Below are 12,135 nucleotides of genomic sequence, written 5' to 3' on the forward strand. Positions count from 1 at the left end.
TATTTTCTGAAAGTCCACACATATTCTTTAAACTTTTCACAGTTATGGGGAAAAAACATTTTAAAAGATAAGAGCTCCAAGATTCTAAATCAGAAGACAGTGGTAAAGTAAAAAAAATCCACAAAAGAATGCATCCATATGATGAGTAATGCATTTCACCTAATGGTTCTACATCTGGACCAGCTGTGGATATAGGTGGGGAAAGAAAGGGGAAAGGGTCTTTCACTGTTAATCAGAACACAAAGTTCCAAAAGGACAATGCTAGTTTGAAATTGATTTTAAAGTGCAATGTAGCCTAATCATGAACAGCAGATTTGATTAACATAAGCTAAGATAGCAGATGTTGGTGAAAAAGAACATGCTAAAAAAAGCACAAGAAGGTTTTAACAGGTGACTCCACATTTTTGTTTTGTTTTGTTATTTTTTTCTGTTTTACACCATTGTAGGATGAAAGAAATCTCTGTGTTTGGGTTTCAAATCACAGGGTTATTTTATACTTCAAATGTATAAGTGGAAGAATAAGGCAGTCTTTACTCCTATGGAATATATCATATATTTCTACAGACTTTGTAGATTGGAACCACACTATTGCATATCCACAGAATCTAAAGGATGTTCCCATAGTTGATTGAGAGACAGGTAGACAAACATTTAATAAGCTGTCCTACACTATAGAATCCGTTTCATTCTTGTGTTTAGAAGTAATTCTTGACTTATGACTGTTGATTTAATGACCATTGGAAGTTATGACAGTCCCCACAAAAGCTACACACACACACACACACACACACACACACACACACACACACACACGAAAAGGGAGAAATGTTAATAAGTTTTCCTTTCCAGAACTGCAGTCATATGATCTTATTATCCCCCGTAGATAGGGCTCGCAACTTGGGAGTCCTCCTAGATTCACGGCTCACTCTGGAAGACCACATAGGAGCTGTGACTAGGGGGGCTTTCGCCCAGGTTCACCTGGTGCGCCAGTTACGGCCCTATCTAAGCCGGGATGATCTATGCACGGTCACTCACGCGCTCGTGACCTCTCGACTAGACTACTGCAACGCTCTCTACATGGGGCTGCCCTTGAGGACCACCCGGAAGCTCCAACTGGCACAGAATGCAGCCGCGAGAGTTGTGTTGGGAGTTTCCCGATACTCCCATGTCACACCTCTGCTCCGTTGGCTGCATTGGTTGCCAGTTGTCTTCCGGGTGAGATTCAAGGTACTAGTAATGGTGTTTAAAGCCCTACATGGCAGGGGTCCGGAGTACCTTAGGGAACACCTGCTGCCGGCGTCAACTTCCCTCCGCCCTGTGCGTTCCCACAGAGAGGGACTCCTCAGGGTGCCACCGGTCAGAGAATGTAGATTGGTGGCCCCCAGGGGGAGATCTTTCTCTGTGGGCGCCCCGGAGCTATGGAACCAGTTACCGGTTGAGCTCCGGACGGTGCCCAATCTTCGCTCCTTTCGCCGCGATCTGAAAACATACCTGTTCGAACAAGCCGGCCTGGCCTGAGGGGGGATTGGTGGGGTTTTTTTTACTATCATTTTATTGGGGTTTTTATTAATGTACCAACTGTTTTTATGGGCATGTATTTAATTATCTTTTAATTTTTGTAACTCTGTGTTTTATTCTTGCCCTGTACACCGCCCTGAGTCCTTCGGGAGAAGGGCGGTATAGAAATATTAATAAATTAAATTAAATTAAAATTAAATCTGCATTATATGTTTATTTGGGTAGTAAGGTATGAAACAATTCATAAATTGGAGCTTCACCTTGAGCAATTTTGAGTTGTCCGCCCTCTCTTCTAAATCAGTATAAGGTAAAGGTTCCCCCGCACATGTGTGCTAGTCATTTCCGACTCTAGGGACCGGTGCTCATCTCCATTTCAAAGCCGAAGAGCCAGCGCTTGTCCGAGGACGTCTCCGTGGTCATGTGGCCGGCATGACTAGACGCCAAAGGCGCACAGAACGCTGTTACCTTCCCACCGTAGTGGTCCCTAGTTTTCTATTTGCATTTTTACGTGCTTTCGAACTGCTAGGTTGGCAGAAGCTGGGACAAGTAACAGGCACTCACTCTGTTACGCGGAAAGCACTGTATGTGCTTTGTACAATCTGCTTACATTCTTACTTCCAAAGTTCATTAATTAGCAAAGTACTTTGCTTCATACAAGCCTGTTACACATATGTGCACCCCTGACTAACATCTGTAAATGACAGAGGTGCCCACCAAGTAATCTGATGACGTCCTTTATTTTCATGTCTTTTTCTCCCTTTTTAGTTGAATCATCCTGGGTTCCAGAACACAAAATCTCCATAATGGATGGTCTTTATTTCAAAACTAAAGAGCTTTCCTCTGAAAATATAAAATGATGGTTCACCAACAGAGAACCTCTGTCAGAGCTATGCTACTTCCACACTGATAGCCCGTTAGGTCAACATTGTAACTGTGCACCTAATGAAAAAACTCTGGGTGGGAATGTAAGTGATGGAAACCACTCCAATTAAACAATGCCTGTCACACTTTTTCTCCAATTGCTTGATCTTCTCATTCTAAAATAAAAGAAAATCAAAGGCCATGAGACAGATGGAAGAACAGTGAGGTATTAGTGACAAAAAGGATTAGATGTCCCTGATTTAAATCTCATGTCAACCAATACACAAGCTAAATCAGTTTAGGAACTTTTATGCAAAGCAGTTCAAAGATTTGGAACACACTATATCAATATAAAGATCAGAACAGCTGAGAAGATTTTGGAAGAGCAGACAGCCAAAATCAGCTCGGCTTTCAATGATGTAGCTGCAGTTGGCAAACTAGCTGCCCTTATGCCAAAAGCAGTTGGGCTTCATCACACTAAGACTTGAAGCAGAAGACTTGCAGGCAAGGATTCAAGGACATCACTTTCGATGAGATGTTTTCCTTTGAATTGGAAATACTAGAAAAGCTCTTAATTATGCAGCAAATCAGCTATTGAAAATGATAAAAGATTCAAACTATATGTAGCCCAGAACCAAGGCTCAAATCTTCCATTTTTCTCCCAGCCTTTATAGACTGAAAACTGCTCCAGTTAAAGTTCTGGATTGTTATGGAAATAAGCTAGATGGTTTTTAAGAATTTCCTTTCTGACCGGCCCACACCGGCTTTCTTAACTGTTAGGACTGCAAAGTTGGTTTTGACTCCTAAATATTTAACTTAGCATCCCAAAGATGCTTTTTGAAGAGGCAATTGGACTTCATTTTTCTTTGAAAACATTTCATTTCTCATCCAAGAAGCTTATTCAGTTCTGACTAGAGTCAGAGTCAGAACTGAAGAAGCTTCTTGGATGAGCGGCGAAATGTATTCAAAGAAAAAACAAAGTCCAATTGCCTTTTGAAAAGCAGCTTTGGGACAACCATGGCCTGGATGATTGAGAATCTCCATAGACATTTAACTTAGTGCTATGCAGAAAATAACTGATGAGTTGATATCATTCCCATTCAATCTGTTAAAGAAAAAAAAATGGGGAAGGGAGGTGCCAAAAAAATAAAGGAGGGGGGAATGAGTAGTGAATTTGTGGGAAATCTGTGGGATTCAGGGTGATCCCACAGATTTCCACCTATGAAGTAGTCAAGGGGCACCTGCATTTCTGTCAACCCTACAAGGTTCTCCAGATCAGGAAATAGATTCCACCAGGAGATTAGAACAGCAGTTTATGAAGAAGGGCTAAAGTATAAGACTCTTCTAAGTCAGACTGACTTTTCCTTCTCTCCTCTTCCTCACCCGTGGAGTCCGAGAGGAACCAGCTTGAGTTGTACTCAGAACATGCTTATGCACCTGTTGTGATCTTTAATGGTTTCTGGATAGTTATTCCAAAGTCATCTCCGTGGCTCTCAACACCCCCTCTCTCTGAAAGTCCACAGCGTTCCAAGCTTCTCTTCAATGAAATCTCGATGGATCTTCAGATCAAAACAGGGCCAGAGAGAGCTCAGAATCATGGAGAAAAGTAAACAAATAGGCGTAACCATCAGTTACGTCTTTCCTCACCTCCTAACAATAAAATCAGCTTTGAAAGGATCTAACGCCATCCTACTGAAAACCAAGGAGAACAACAGAAAACATCTGAAGGAGTAACGTTGGTGCTTTGTTCGTTTTTACACAACTGAAAGGTGCACTTTAGCACAGTGGTTACATTCAGCCTGAAAGCCTGTAGAGCAACAGAGTGCATCAGAGTCATCCGACACAACTGATTTTACACCAGGATGGTCCTTGCTAAGCACAAATAGCAAAGTTGATGCCATGCAAAGCACGCCACCGTATTAATACCATGAATAAAATTATTAATACGATTGAACTGAAGGTCGTTCCTCCCAATAACCCTGATTCATAAGCTCTCCCAGGCAGGTAGGTATCAAACCCCTTGCTTCGAAATATATCAGTTTCATCCAGTAGACACTCGGTGAGATAAGATGAAGAAATTCAATCTTTCGTGAGGCATTTCTCATGACGGGATTCCAGAACTATAAGCGTTCTTTGACTCTCAACATTTCCGATCATGCAAAATGGCAGCTTATTAATCACCTAATTTGACTAATTTAGCAATCCAACTTTTCCTGAATTGCATGTGAATGAAAATCATTTTGAAGCAATCACTTTGAGTTTAAACAATGTACATGCATCAGGCCTGATATAATACTGGGAGAAGAAGTCCAGGCTTCATTGAAGAGAGAGGAAGAAAAAAAAAGCATGCTTTTTCTAAAGTCCTTTCCACAATTCACTTTTTTCCCAAGCGAACTGGTATCATAAAATATGATGTCTTTGTACAAATTCACTGGCCAATTATTCAGGAGTCCCATCTTAGTCACTAATTAATTGATTAATTCAAGTTTTAATTAATTTATCTCAGTGATTAATTGATTAAATGTGGCAGTCGACTCAGTCAAGTGTTCTTCTGTTAAGAATTCTCTAAGCTTTACCCTCTCTTAGGAATGTTCTGGAAGAAAAGCACAGGGCCAAAAATTAAATGGAAGGAGGGAATAAATTAATTACAAAAAGAACAAAAAGTGTGCGTTGTTCATCATCACAGATCCGGAACAATTTAAAAGGCCAGAAGTCCAGCTCTTTAATTTACAGGAAAATTCCTCAGAAGTTCACTTTCCTAATTAGGATTATTACCCACCAGAAATAGACAGCAAAACAGTGAAATGTCAAAATCTGCCTGCAGTTCAGATCGTGCCATACAGTAACATCCAGGTTAGCCAAACCACAATACCAGAAAAATTTGCATTTTTCTGCTGCTCTCAAGCTGCCTAATTTCTGCCAATATATTACTGCCTGCAGCACTGCTCAACTTTTCTCAAGTTTCTTAGGCCGAGATTTATCCCTTTTCGTCTACTGTCATGTTCCAGAAATCATTCTTCATTCAACAGCTCAATTAGCCTTTGTGTTTTAAAGCAGAAGTGCCAATTCCTCTTAGAAATATGCAAATCCCAGCAGATCCAATCTGCACTGCTCTCCAGACCCAGGTTAAAAAAATGAGCACCTTCTGAAGTCACAGCCAGCAGCTGAAAATGAAAGTCTAAATCCTAGATCAGGATTCAACTCCCAGAGTTTATAGCAATGCTAGTCACAACTCAGCCCAAACTTTCTGTTGCTAAGCGAGATATTTGTTGAGTGAATTTTGCCCCGTTTCATGACCTTTCTTGCCACCGTTGTTCAGTGAATCATGGCAGTTCTTAAGTCAGTAAAACGGTTGTTAAGTGAATCTGGCTTCCCCATCGACTTTGTTTGCCAAAAAGTTGCAAAAAGTAATCATATGATTCCGGGACACTGCAACCGTCGTATTCTTACACTAGTGGGAAGAAGGTTGAAAGACATGTGTAAATATCTTTCTTTGTACAGTCCTCTCTGTTTGCACGCTACTCCTGTTTTCCACACCCCTATTCAGTCCCAAGGGAAAAGGGATCTTTCCACTTTCTTCTGTTCTCCTCATAAGAAAAGCTCCCGTCCCATTTCTCTTTCCCCTTACTTGATTTCAAGTGAAACATCTATTTTAAAACATCATCCGTTCATATCAGCCAGCTTGCTTCTGTCTCATCTAGCAGCCTAGATGCCTCCAACATAAAAATAGTTGCCTACTCCAAAGGACGACAGGTCACACCCAATGCCCTGGGAGGCTGAACAACGTTGCTTTTTGTTGTCAGCCTAAAATTGAAAGTACAGGTGGTCCTCAATTTATGACCACAATTGAGCCCAATATTTATGTTGTTGAGTGAGATGCTTGCTAAGTGAGTTTTGCCCCATTTTTACAACCTTTCTTGCTGCAGTTGTTAAGTGAATCACTGCAGTTGTTAAATTAGTAACCTAGTTGTTAAGTTCATCTGGCTTCCCCATCAACTTTGCTTGTCAGAAGGCCACAAAAGGGGATCACACATGACCCTGGAACACAGCCATGTATGAACCCGTTGCCAAGCATCAGTGCTGCTGTAACTTTGAACAGTCACTAAATGAACTGTTGTAAGTCGAGGATTACCTGGAATTGCTTCCAAGCATAATTCTCGCAGAGTTCTTTTTAACAAGATTTATTGAGAAGAAAGGGGCGGAGTTACAAGAATCCCAGCAAATGAACAGTACATTCCGCCTTCAGGAATTGACAGCATGTCAATCAGTAAAATAAGTTAGGAGAAAGACTTTCTGATAATGAAACAGAGATTTTAAAATGCCACGGTCATTATAGCTTTCTAAAATACCTTTAAGTAGTTATGAGTAGCGAAATGCACTATATATTTTATATTGTGTTAAAGGGAAAAGAGAGTTGGGGAGGCTTGGGGAGAGGGGAGGGGGATGGGAGGGGTTTTGTATTTAAAAATGTACTGTAAAAACTTTTCAATAAAAAAAAAAATCACTAATTCTTCAATTAAAAACAAATATCAAAAGCCATGGCCAATACAAGTCACCAAATGGAACTGCAGACTATAAGAAATTCAGTCTCGATTACTAAAAATATATTCTTATTTAAGTATCATAAAATTCTATGGAATGGTTAACCCGTATTTTGGATGCAATGCCAATCCGCATTTTAAATGGTAACTTAAGAATAGTATCCAATCAGAGTTGAAATCTGCACCACATTTGCTTTCAAGATCAGAAGTTAGTCTAGATATTAAAGCATGTTTTTATAGCCTGTTTAGGCATTCTTCCACAGAATGGATCAGATGATTTTTCCACTACAATACACAGAATATTTTTGCAAGTTATCAATTCTGCCAATTCAATATACTATGAAAGGATGGACAGAACAAGTCAGTGAAGCTTTATAGAAATACCACCAGTTAAAATGCAAATTTGTTTCCTACAAATTTGTTTCATAAATTATTTCCCAGAATTGCTAAGCTTTAACGCATCGCCATCAAAATCGTTGCTACCTGCTCCAATTTGCTCATTACATTTTCAGCAGTTTCTTGAAAATAAATTATCCATTTTAGCGATCGATACCAGACTACTATACTAACATTAAAACACACCCTTTTTCTCTAAATATCATATTCAATGTATTTAATATTATTCTGCCCCCACGCATTATGTACCGCTCAAAAAGCTGAAAACTGGTAACCATACCTACATTGTAACTCTTGATAGCAAAGTATACGGTGCAACTATTTAATAGAAAGTAACCCAATTCGTACGTAAAGCAGAAAAGGAGCCAAGTACAGATGTCCATAATTTTCAGTATTTTGTAATTCATGAAATGCCTTCACTGAGGAAATCACTAACTAAAATATGCAGATTATGTGAATGTCTGCACAAAAATCTTTCTTTTTTTAAAAAAAATCACTCAGCAAAAGTATGTGTATTAAAAAAGGATTGTACAAAATGAGCACAGAAATGTACCTGAGTATTTGTACAAATCTCTTTCTTTGGCTGTTGCTGTATGCATAAAATGACATAGAAGCAGAGTTAAGATGATTTGGGCAAATCCCCAAAGAAATTTTTCCTTGTTTTAAAAGAACATATAACAGGATATACATGTGTCTGAGTTATCAATGGTTTGCCTGTTGATCAATCTGTTGATCAATCTTACTTGGAGGTATTAACTATGATTTCTTGAGCCACAACTGGCTGTGTGCATGCTTCATGCCAAACCATGCTTTGCATAACAGCGATTTGTTAAACAAGCCACCACTGGCTAACTTCATACCCGGAGCCAAGTTAAAAGCCTACAAATTGCCTTCGGGCCATTGTAATGTCTGACCACAGCCCTTGTGTCACTGTGCCCCATACAAGGCATAAACATCACATAACTGGTGCAAATAACACAATTTGCAGCGTTTGCAGGATGATCAGAAAGGACCACTCTCTCTGGCCCGACACCCGTGCTTTGGGCTAAGCAAATTTTCATTACGGATGGCCATTGGCCTACCTAATGCATGCCACAAAGTAGGCGATATTTTGCAAACAGCTAAGTTTAGTTTCAGCTAGAGCAATTGGCGGAGTTCCTTCTCTTCTTCCCTCCCTCCCAAAGCCCCAATCCAACAGATATGGTACGATAATAGAGCAAACAGACCCCGGTAAGATGGCCCAAGGAACATGAGTGAGATGGAGAAGAGAAAGGTGGGAACGCTCTGCAACTCTGAGCCACAAAATCCAGAAGTTTCCTGTCAGCAGATCTCCTTCCTGCCCTCCCGAGTTTGCTGCTTGGGAAGATAGTGACTCTCTAGGAGCTGCCCCAGAGTGGGAGCCGAGTGAAGATATATGACAGAAAGTTAGAAGTCCATGTCAGACCTCTCAGGCAAACAATAAATATTACTTCTGCTGGTAATCAGAGTTTTCTCCGGCACCGTCTTTGAATGTTGAACCTTTTTCAATTAATTAAAAACTATGTGCTGAAGAGTGCATATTTTATCAGTTCTCAGCTGCCTAAGTGTCGGGCAAAAACCCAGCTCTTTTCTTCTTTTCTCCCTCCCTCCCTCTCTCTCTCTCTCTCTCTTTCTCTCTCTCCCTTTTTCCAGGCAACCCAGAGCAAGTACTTGCAAGGGTCATATCTTTTTAATTATCTTTTCTCTCTTTGATTAATTATTCCGTCTGACAATAGCGTGTTTCTAATGCTATTCACCTGCCTTTGATGATTGACAACTTTTCTGTCTGATTCAAAGCAAACAGCTGCTGCCACCACTGCCTAGCAACCAGCATGTGATGGATGAGCCGCAAAGATGGATGGCTGCAATAAATCATGTCTCCAGCTATAAAACTTGGGGGGGGGCAGAGGGGGGGCGGAAGAGAAGAGGGATAAAAATAAAAAGTGACAAAAAAAAACCACGCATATGCACAAACTGGAGGTTTCTTCCCATGTGTGTGCTCAGCTCCTAGCCAATTACACCTGGTTTGAACACGGCATCTATTAATAGCAAAGTTTTCTAATCAGGGGAGCTGGCAGTGACGCCATTTGTATCAAGGTGTGTTTTACAATTGTTTCAGCTATTTGTGTCGTGTTCTTTCAATTACCTGCCAACCCAGCGGGGGGGCCTTCAAAGTTTCTCAGCCTCTTCTCCCCGCAGGTTTTTGGAGGGAGCAGGCCACTGTGCAGGTGGAAGAGGCAGCTGGCAAGAGATGGACAGGGGTCTCTCTTTGGCATAAAGCAACCTTTTTTTAAAAAAAAAAAAGTTTCTTTAATGGAACTGGTGGAGCGCCCTTTGATTCCACTTCAAATGTTCTTCCATTAAGCCCAGAAATTCACCATTCCACTCTTTCCTCTCTGCCGTTCACGAGTTCTGCTTTTCCTGGATTCAATCTGTGTCCCTGTTGGATGGCGGCTTGCAACAGAGGTTCACATACAACAGGATGGGATGGCCACTGCATCTTTGTATTATCTACTCCAATAGGAAAGAAACTTTTGTCTTACAAGGCAAAATCTTTTCCAGGGTAGATCTGATGCTTTCTCTTGATCAATCAAAACCATTTTAGGTGAGTCCGGATGTTGGGACGAGCAGATGATTTTATATATAATCCTTACTACCCGTACACAAAATCTTAAAAGTTCTTGAGGACTGCATTGCTATAAACATGGGGGCGGGAGGAACGAGAGATCTCTGAGGACGTTGTTCAATAACGTGATTTTGACTACAAAAGAAGGAAAGATGATGACCCCTCCCTCAAAAATGTTTTTCATTTTTTTGTGTGTGAAAAAAAAACTATTTTCATCAGATCCAGGCTGCCACGGCAATGGCAAGAAATCTGTGCCAAAAGCTGTGATTTCTAGCCACGGAACAGACAAAAATAAAGGGACTACACAGTATTTGCTAATAAAAGGACATTCTGAAATGCGTAGATATATAACCGTTTACTCTTCTCATACACACACATTCACACACTTCTTTCCCAGAAGAGGAAGCCAGAAAGCACATTTGTGGAGGAAATGAAATAGCACAGCTACCTTAAATGGAATTTAAAATTCCAATCCAAGCACCTTAACCACACCTGTGATTTCTACCTGAATACCAAAAAAATAGAAGAAAAGCTTAAGACAAGCCAGGATACCCGTGAGGCTTTGGGATACCCATTCAAGTATCTCCACATTGCACTGCCAAAATGAGGTGGCTAAAGTTTAGAAATAAGGATTAAGGGGAGGACATTTCAGCCTCATTCCGATAACCCTGCACCATCAACTATCTCCCTGGTAGCCTCCACAAATAAAATGGGTTAAGAACGGTAATAATGCAGCCTTAGTATGCCGAAGCATCTGATTAAATATTAGTATATTATTTATTTATTCAACTTGTAAGTTGGTCGACTCTAAACAAGGGTGTGATTGCTTATAAGAATATATAAGTCATGTAAAAAGAATTAAAAGAGTGGAAGGTGGGATAACTAGACCCCCCCAATCTCAAAGATGCAATGCTGTTACAAAACGAATGGCTCAAGTTTTTTAAAATAGGTCCCTGTTAAGTTAGTTTAAAGCAGGAAGTTCAAGCAATTCCTATTGAAGAAAGAAAAATCCGGTAGAAAGATTTGGGGGGGGGGAAACTGTATGAGCTGAGAAACTCTTGTAGCTACCATGCAGTACTCCTGATTCTCATTTGATAGCTGTGATTGCACAGCTAGAATTACATGATTGAAAAGTACAATATAATTTTCAGGCGCTTCTCAGTCAATTGGGGTTTATTAACATTCATGCATGATGCCGACAGTTAGCAGAATTCACTCTTCAAAATATAATGGTGAAGCCCCACTGCAAAAGTCTGGGGGATTTCCAGTAAGAAGGTATTTTATTTATTACTTGGATTCCAGTATACACAAATCCACCACCCTCTCTTGCTTGTGTGATAGCCTTTCCTCGCGTTTGATGCTTTTCAAGTCTACCCAATCTTCCTCCTGCCATCTAAGGTAGATTCAAGCAATGAAAAAGAAGAATAAAGAAGGAAACCATTTTCCTCATATGTATAGACATGTTATTAAGAGATAATAATAATAATAATAATAATAATAATAATAATAATAATAATAATAATAATAATAATAATAATAATAATAATAATAATAATAATAAGAAGAAGAAGAAGAAGAAGAAGAAGAAGAAGAAGAAGAAGAAGAAGAAGAAGAAGAAGAAGAAGAAGAAGAAGAAGAAGAAGTTGGAAGGGACCTTGGAGGTCATCTAGTCCAACCCCCTGCTTAGGCAGGAAACCCTATACCATTTCAGGCAAATGGCTGTCCAGTCTCTTCTTAAAAACTTCCAGTGTTGGAGCATTCACCACTTCTGGAGGCAGGTTGTTCCACTGGTTAATTGTTCTAACTGTCAGGAAGTTTCTCCTTAGTTCTAGGTTGCTTCTCTCCTTGACTAGTTTCCATCCATTGCTTCTTGTCCTGCTTTCAGGTGCTTTGGAGAATAGCTTGACTCTCTCTTCTTTGTGGCAGCCCCTAAGATATTGGAACACTGCTATCATGTCACTCCTCACCTTTCTCTTCGTTAAACTACACATACCCAATTCCAGCAACCATTCCTTATATGTTTTAGCCTCCAGTCCCTCAATCATCTTTGTTGTTCTTCTTTGTACTCTTTCTAGAGTCTCGACATCTTTTTTACATCGTGGTGACCAAAACTGGATGCAGTATTCCAGGTGTGGCCTTACCAAAGCATTGTAAAGTGGTATTAGTACTTCACTT

At 40.2% G+C, this 12,135-nt stretch overlaps 1 protein-coding gene across 1 annotated transcript in view; it reads right to left on the reverse strand.

The window, feature by feature from the left end:
* Positions 1–12,135, reverse strand: part of TSHZ3 (teashirt zinc finger homeobox 3) — a gene marked incomplete at both ends in the record, with an annotated part of 88,917 nt that overhangs the window by 62,245 nt on the left and 14,537 nt on the right. The gene's annotated exons all lie outside the window — the stretch shown is intronic.

Source organism: Vipera berus (genome assembly GCF_964194415.1).
Source record: "Vipera berus genome assembly, chromosome: 10".
NCBI lineage: Eukaryota > Metazoa > Chordata > Lepidosauria > Squamata > Viperidae > Vipera > Vipera berus.